The sequence below is a fragment of the Castor canadensis genome, chromosome 15 (genome assembly GCF_047511655.1).
Source record: "Castor canadensis chromosome 15, mCasCan1.hap1v2, whole genome shotgun sequence".
Taxonomy (NCBI): Eukaryota; Metazoa; Chordata; class Mammalia; order Rodentia; family Castoridae; genus Castor; species Castor canadensis.
In genome coordinates, this window is record NC_133400.1 from 100,027,011 (window position 1) to 100,034,688 (window position 7,678).

A 7,678-nucleotide genomic window follows, 5' to 3' on the forward strand; every position below is an offset into this window, starting at 1 on the left:
GTCTGTCCTAACAAAAATGACCAATTCTGTATAGCATGATGGAGATTTAAACAGAGGACACAGAGGACAAAGGTGATGAAGGGCCAGTTGTCTTCCCAAATCAGTGACCATGCCACAGTGACGGGTTCAGACTCCCTTTGTTTGTTTCTGTACAGTACCCACCAGACTCCCTTGTTCCACAGGTGACTTTTCTGCACAGATGGCTCTGCAGGGCCCCTTTCTTTCATTCTCTGGTAATGATGGGTTTCTTGCATATCAGATCTATTTTTGGGGGGGAGGGGTGACTTCCAAAGAAGACTGGACACAGCCAAAGCCATGGTTACACTTCTAGCCTTTTTAGAGACCTTGAGGTTTCATTTCAACTCTAGTTTTTAAATCTCTGTATAAAAATAGAGGAATCATAACATCCCCGCTTCAGGATGTGAGGAGCATCGTGAGGATTAATGAGAAAATATGACCAACTCTTTTGACTTCTTAGAAGAGAAGAGCTAGGTAAATCCAAGGACTTCTTTTGTAATTACTGCACATGGCAGGTGGTAATTCAGCCCCCGATCTACGTGGTACAGGTTTCTTTCACGAAATAATCGTTCTTTTCATTCTCAGTCTTTTAAACAATTTCCTAAAATTCCTTCAAAACTCCTCAATGAGCCTGGCTCGCCTTTCCTTCCCTAACACCCATGGGCCACACTGGTTGTGACTACTTCATGTTAATCCTCTCCACGCTCTGTCCTCTCTCCAGCCTCAGTGTTTGGTTTTATCCCTGTAAGACTTTCTAAAGCCATGACATTGTGCACTGTGATGTGACCTCCCTGATCTTCCGGGTGTAACTGTGACCCTTAGAGAAGTGTTTCTGTCACCCTGAAGGTGCTGAGGAGTGGGAAGCACCTGGGGTTCTACTTCACCAAGCGTGGGCTTATCTTAGCCTAACTCTCAAAGATTTGCAATTAAACATCTTGCAAAAAATATTGACCCACCTTGGCATTATTCACCAAGTAGATTCTAAGCCCAGCTGCCATTTATACAGGATATTGATTCTTCTAAATATTACCAGGATACTGGAAACTTCATTTTTTTCCTGCTTAAATTAATTCTATATCTGCTTTTAAAAGTGAAATTAGGGCTGGAGGTGTGGCTCAAGTGGTGCAGCGTCTGCCTAGCAAGTGTTCAAATCCCAGAACCTTCTCACCCCCAAAAAAGAGTGAAATTAATATTCTTTTATCTGTGTATCAATCTCTTGATTATCTGCCTTCATCTTTAACATTTTTCACATTTAGAATCTGTGCAGAAGGAACTTGGGAAACCTATTCTGTATGCTAATTTTTTTTGCACATGCTTTTCCAATAAAAATGCATATTTTCAAAAGGCCATGAACACAAAAGGCAGGAATTTAAAAAATTTCCCCCACATGCCTTCCATCCCCAGACATCCATCCTCTTGCTTGAGAGTTTAATTTGTATCTCTCCAGAGACAGAGGTAACTATCGATCCAGAGACACGGCTATGAGTATGCATCCTATACATATATCTACAGACCTCAGAATTTTCACTCAAGTGTCTTGGGGACAGTCGATAGATAACATTCAAAGTGGTCAAACCTCACATGGGCCCCCACATTCATTTGCACTCCCAGGAGTGAAGTGTTCACTTCTGGTTCTTTTCATCTCCCTTTTGTAGATGTGTTAGGGTAACTATTGATTTATCTATTTTATTGTCCCAGGCCCCAGGCCAAAGCCTACAGGAGGAGTTTAGTTCTTGTTCTCTTGACATTCTCCCTTCTATTGTGCTCATTTCTGCATTTTCAGTGATGAGCACCTTGCTCAGATTTGAGGTTTTCTTATTTCTGACTTCACCGTCTGATTTGTTTATTCTCTGTGTTTCTGGTTTGCCTTCAACTGGCTAAGCTGAAGTGGCAAGAACTTCCCCACATTTTGGTGCCTTAGAAAGAAGTTATTTCTATCATAACTTATTTCTTTGCAAGAAGCAATGCTTGAACTGGCGAGTCGGCTTCTGCATGCAGAGGCCACTCAAGGCCTTTGCTCTGTTTGGAAACTGTTGCATTCTTATAATTTGGTAAATGGACCCAGAAACAGCCAGCGGACACACACACACACACAATTTCTCTAAAGCGTGGGCTGAGTAGCTGTTTTGGTGGGTCACCCAAGTGCCTTATGGTGACAGTTTTACCAAATGTGTTGTAAGTGCATAGAGTGGGTGTCCATTTTTCCAGTCCCTGCCTTCTAAGTTAAAGTCATCTGCACTGTCCCTGCATGGCTTCCTCCTGCCCGCTGGCTAACCGATGAAGAAGTATGCCAGCGTTGTAGATTTTATTCCTTGTGTGGCTTCTGTAATGGGCTCTGTTAGTTACAGTACATTTTACTGCTGAAGGTCAGTCACTTTACAGAATGGAAAAAAAAATGATCTAGCTTCTTAGAAAGTCCTGGGCAGGCTCACAGTGAGGCTTACCGTGCAAGGAATAAGCTTCCTTCCCTGTGGCGTTTGTAGGTTTTGTCACCAGACTTCAAGGTCACAGCGAATTCTGGATGGGGATCCATGCTGGCTGTGCAATGTCCACCTCGTTGATCAGTGATCTGTCCAGCTGTTGTATCCGTTATTAAAGGTGGGCCCCTGAAGTCTCCAGTTGCTAAGGTTGAGTAATCAGTTTCTCCCAGTAATTCTGCCAGATTTTGATCCTTATGTTTTGCAGTTCTGGTTGTTGGTTCATTTATATTACAATTACTTTGTCTTCTCAATGACTTGACCCTTGCCTCATCATAAAGCGTTCTCCTTTTCCTTACCAGCATTTTTGTTTCAGTCCATTTTGTCTAGTTCAGCACAATCACACCAACATTGCTGGCATGGGTTTTTTTCCCCCACCTTTTTCTTGTTCCCTACTTGCATTCTTGAACTTAAGGTGTGTCTTTTATAGAAGCATATCATCAGATCATGTTTTCAATCCACTCTGCCAAAGATTTACCTTTTGATTTCAGTGTTTGATCCATTTCCACGTGGTGTGGTAATTACTGATAAGGTAGAATTTACATCTACCATTTTGATATTCGTCTTTGTATATCTTATCTTTTTGTTTCTCTGTTCTTTCACTCTACCTTCCTTATTGCTAAGTGGATATTTCCTCGAGGTTTGTTGTAATTCCCTTGTTGTGCTTTTCAACTGTATTTTAAACGTTAACTTCTTAGCAATTGCCTTACAGTGTGTACTCAGCCTCTTAAAACAATTCAACTTAAATACTAACTTCGGTGTCAGATAAAAACTTGGCCCCAGTACAGCTGCATTCCCTCCCACCTCCTTTGTGCTATTTTTGCACCAATTTTATCTTTATACATTGTAAGTCCTTCTTCTTGCTTTTAAAACAGACAAGAGAATAAAGGAGTTAAATTCAAAACATGTTTACCCTGCTTTAACGTCACCTGCCTAGGATGGCTGTGCTGGGTGCTTTGCGTGGCCCCTTTTGTAGCACTGTAGGGAAGGTCACTGGCCTTGGGATGGAGAAAAGGTGGGAACTGCCCTGTTAAAATATAACCAACCCCCATTGTTTTATGTGGGTTAAATTGCTCCTTGTGAACAAATGATTTTCCTTTAGCTCTGTGGCTTTGACTAATTTCCAGTGTCCTGAAATGGCAGGTTTTAGTTGCTTTGCCTATATTTTCACTAGTTTTTTGCATACTGCGAGTTCAGGAGGACCCTTATACCATGACTACAGAAGTCAACTGCCTAGGGATCTGTCTTATGACTAACTGTGGGCTTTTCCTCTCCTACTAGGGGTTGGGGTCATGCTGCACCCTTTTAATGTCTAGGGAAATCCTTATTTTATTTCTGTGAAAGTTCTTTAATTATAACTCAGAATACTCCCTGCCTTCCATTATTTTTAGTATGTGCTTTAGGGACACTAGCTGAGAAGAAGGTTAAGAAAAAAATAACTTAAAAATAAATAATAATATGCCCCAGAAAACACCCATAGAACACACACTGACCTTTGAAGGATGTGATCAAAAGTGACAAGTGCAGCATCCTTAGTGAGCCAGTCTCTGAGGCTTTTTTTTTCTCTTTTGTGGTACTGGGGCTTGAATTCAGGGCCTATGCTTTAAGCCACTCCACCAGCCCTTTTTTGGGTTGGTTGTTTTCAAGATAGGGTCTCATGAACTATTTGCCCAGGCTGGCTTCGAACCGCGATCCTCCTGATCTCTGCCTTCTGAGTAGCTAGGATTACAGGTGTGAGCCACTGGTGCCCGGCGCTTTGGGGCTTTGAAGCCATCCTGTTTCCAAGTCCCTTCTTGGTTTGTATCATGGGCTGCCCTTCACTGCGTTCTCAGCAGTGTGCTGGTGCCCCCTGGTGGTTGGTATCAATAATGACCACCCTGCTTTTTCTTTTCCCTCCTTCCTTGTCTAAGAACGGATGTTTTCCACTTCAAACTTGACTGTTTAAATTGCAAGCTGTAGTTAAAAGAACCAAAAGATGTTACTTATATTCTTTGTTCACTCTTAGACAGAGATAAGCACATGGGGGAGTATCAAGTTATTTTGGACACTCAATTCCCCACTCTCGGACTTTCTCCGTCCGTCTGTCCTTACTTCCATATTGCTTCCAGTCTGCTGACTGAGGACTAGCCCACCGTGTTTCTGCGCCCCCCCAGTCTTTCCCCATCCCTGCCATGACTCTTTGCTGCACTCAGCTCCTTGCTGGTGGGTGGCCCCATGCTGGTGTCAACAGTACCCTGTCCCTCTGCAGCTCTGCGCCTCTTAGAAACAATGTCACTTTATACTTCTGAGCCCCTTAAGAAAGGCTTAGGGGCTTACTACTTTAAGCTGATAATAAGGAAACTTGGAAAATAAAGAACATGTCAGCAGGGTGGAGTCTGTGATCAGAAGATTTCCAAATTCTTTGTGTCCCTCGGGGGACGTGTGGGCATAAAGGAAGTTCATGAGAAGTTAGGGAGGGAAATAGAAAGGGAGCGTGGTGGGCGCAGGTGGAATCTGGAGGCAGAGAGAGCAGGCCTCTCTTCCAGGTGCTTTTAAGACTTACTCTAATCTATGAGAAGGGAAGAACCTGATGATTCCCATCCAATCATCAATGAGTGGGCGGGGCCTGGGTGATTCCCAGCCAGGTGCGGGGGGCGGGGGGGTCCCTGAGCCAGAGCACGGTTAATCTGAGATGTAATATTTTTCTGTAAGTCCCGAACTTTTCCTGATTTTAGCCTGCCTCAAACCCATCCAAGGAAGCCAAGAGAGAGCAAGCTGGAAATCACTTGTGTGGTAAGGTCATCAAATGCTTTACATGTGACACACTGAATATTCTAAGTAAAACTCACAGATTATCAAACTCTGTAAAATCAAAACTCAACTATACCCTGCTTGTCAGAAGCAAACCTAGACATAAGGACTCAGAAAATTTGAAAGTAAAGTGATGTGAAAAGATATGCCATTGCAAACACGAACCCTAGGATTAAGGTCAATGTTGGCAGAAACGAATTTCAATCAGTTAGTTACTGGAACGACTGCATGGTCACGAAGGCTCCAGTTCTCCAGGAAGATATGAAAAAACTTAATTCAGATGCACTTGATAACAATATGCATATACACATGTGTAGTGGTATTTTTTTTTTTGGCAGAACCGGGGATTGAACCCAGAGCCTCATGCACACTAGGCAAACACTAGCTACTGAGCTACATCCCACCCCTCATAGGTATACGCATTTATAGATACAACTTTCTAATAAGCTTGAATTTCTCATTTGTAATAGAGAAAATACTGTGGACCTTGATTTCAACGATCTGAAAATTACTGAGGCTTGGTTTGCACTGAAGACTGTGGTATATTTGCAGAATTTTTTGTGTATGTGCAGCTGTGTACTTAACAAAACTTAAGAAGAAATCAATGTCGGCGCCTGGAAGCCTGTGTAGCTGCTGTGCAGAGGACTGTGCTTTGAAGACGTGTACTGCTATGTATCCCTGAAGTACCTGAAATGCAAACTGGGGAGACTTTGCCACCTAAATGCTTGGCTGGATCAAGTGCCTGATGATGATGGTTTTCAACAAGTTGGAGTAAGCATGTAACCGGCTTTCATTTGTAGCACTCAAAACAGATGGAAAGGTCATGTACAGGGGGAGAAGTTTCAAGGTACTTTGGTCTGGAAAGCCATATGGTTCATCTAGAAGTGTTGTAAGGAAAATTGGTACTAACTTATTTCTGATTCAGTGTCCAAGAGTTCAATTTCAGCTTACCAGCCAGGTGACAGAATGGGGTCCCAACCACCCAGGAGAAGATGCAGTAGTGTCTTTTGCTGATGTCAGATGGGTAGCCACAGAAGAAGGAGTGTGTTCAGCAAGACTAAGGACAGAGGTCAGGTCACCTTCCAGTTTTTTTTTTTTAAAGTCCCCAAGCAGGCAGATTTCCTTATCAAATTTGTCTAAAGAAGAGCCTCCACTGATGACTACAGCACTGGCCAATGAAGAAGCACTGCAGAAGATCTGTGCACTTGAAAATGAACTTGCTGCTCTCAGAGCTCAGATTATTAAAATTGCGACCCTGCAAGAGCAACAAAGTGTCATTGCAGATTCTACCACATCTGCTACTGCAGAACTACCTCCTCCACCCCCTCCATCCCCATCTCTGCCACCCTGTCCACCCCCTCCACCCGTGCCACCTCCTTTATCCCCTCCACTCCCTCCACCCCCTCCATCCCGCCACTTCCTCCATCCCCTCCATCCCCACCACCCCACCACCTCCATCCCTTCCACCTCCTCCATCCCCTCCACCTCCACCACCTGACCTCCTCCACCCCCTCCATCCCCACCTCTGCCACCCTGTCCACCCTCTCCACCCCTGCCACCTCCTCCATCCCCTCCACTCCCTCCAACCCCTCCATCCCCACCACCTCCTCCACCACCTCCATCTCCTCCATCCCCTCCACCTCCTCCATCCCCTCCACTTCCTCAACTTCCTCCACCCCCTCCATCCCCTCCATCCCCTCCATTCTCTCCATCCTCTCCACTTCCTCCACCTTCTCCATCCCCTCCACCCCCTCAATCCCCTCCACCAGGACTCCACCAAACAATGCCTGCAATTGATCTGATCAAGGACCAGGAGCAATGCAAAGAACCTGGCATGCCGAATATGCTAGAGGCTCTTAAGGACATGAACAGTATAAAACTTCAACCTATCAAGAGGTCAGAGCAAGGGGTAGCGCCTAACCCAGTGGGTGCTACTGACCCTGCTGCTCTCACAGCACAGGCTCTGAAAAAGAAGTTCTCGTGTTGGTCTCAAAGCAACAGCTAAGGTGTAGTTGAAAACGAAGTTCCAAAGTCAGAATCAGTGGCACCTCAGAGACAGTGTTGTTTGGGCCACATATGTAGACATCTACAGGAAAATGAAGGCTTTAATTGACAATGTTTCAAACTCCTAATGACACTGAGCTGAGAAAGACTGTCCTGGTTTAGCTGTTGGTTTTCCAGGGCCGAGTTTGGCTGGTAGAAACCATTGCTACTTAGTAAATACCTGACTTCAGTACTCAGTGGCTCCTTTTTAACCTAATTAGTGGATTAAGCCATAGCGAAAGCATCACAGGTTTTTGTTTTTATGAGATGGCCAGTTGTGGCGCGCTCCTTAACATCCATGTATTATGTCATGTTTTAACGTAGCCAGAGTGTTCAGGTGTCCAGTCTTG

General features: G+C 44.3%; 1 pseudogene; it reads left to right on the forward strand.

The window, feature by feature from the left end:
- Positions 1 to 6,006: 6,006 nt before the first annotated feature.
- On the forward strand, positions 6,007 to 7,417 carry LOC109698131 (mitochondrial fission regulator 1-like; annotated as a pseudogene).
- Positions 7,418 to 7,678: the final 261 nt, after the last annotated feature.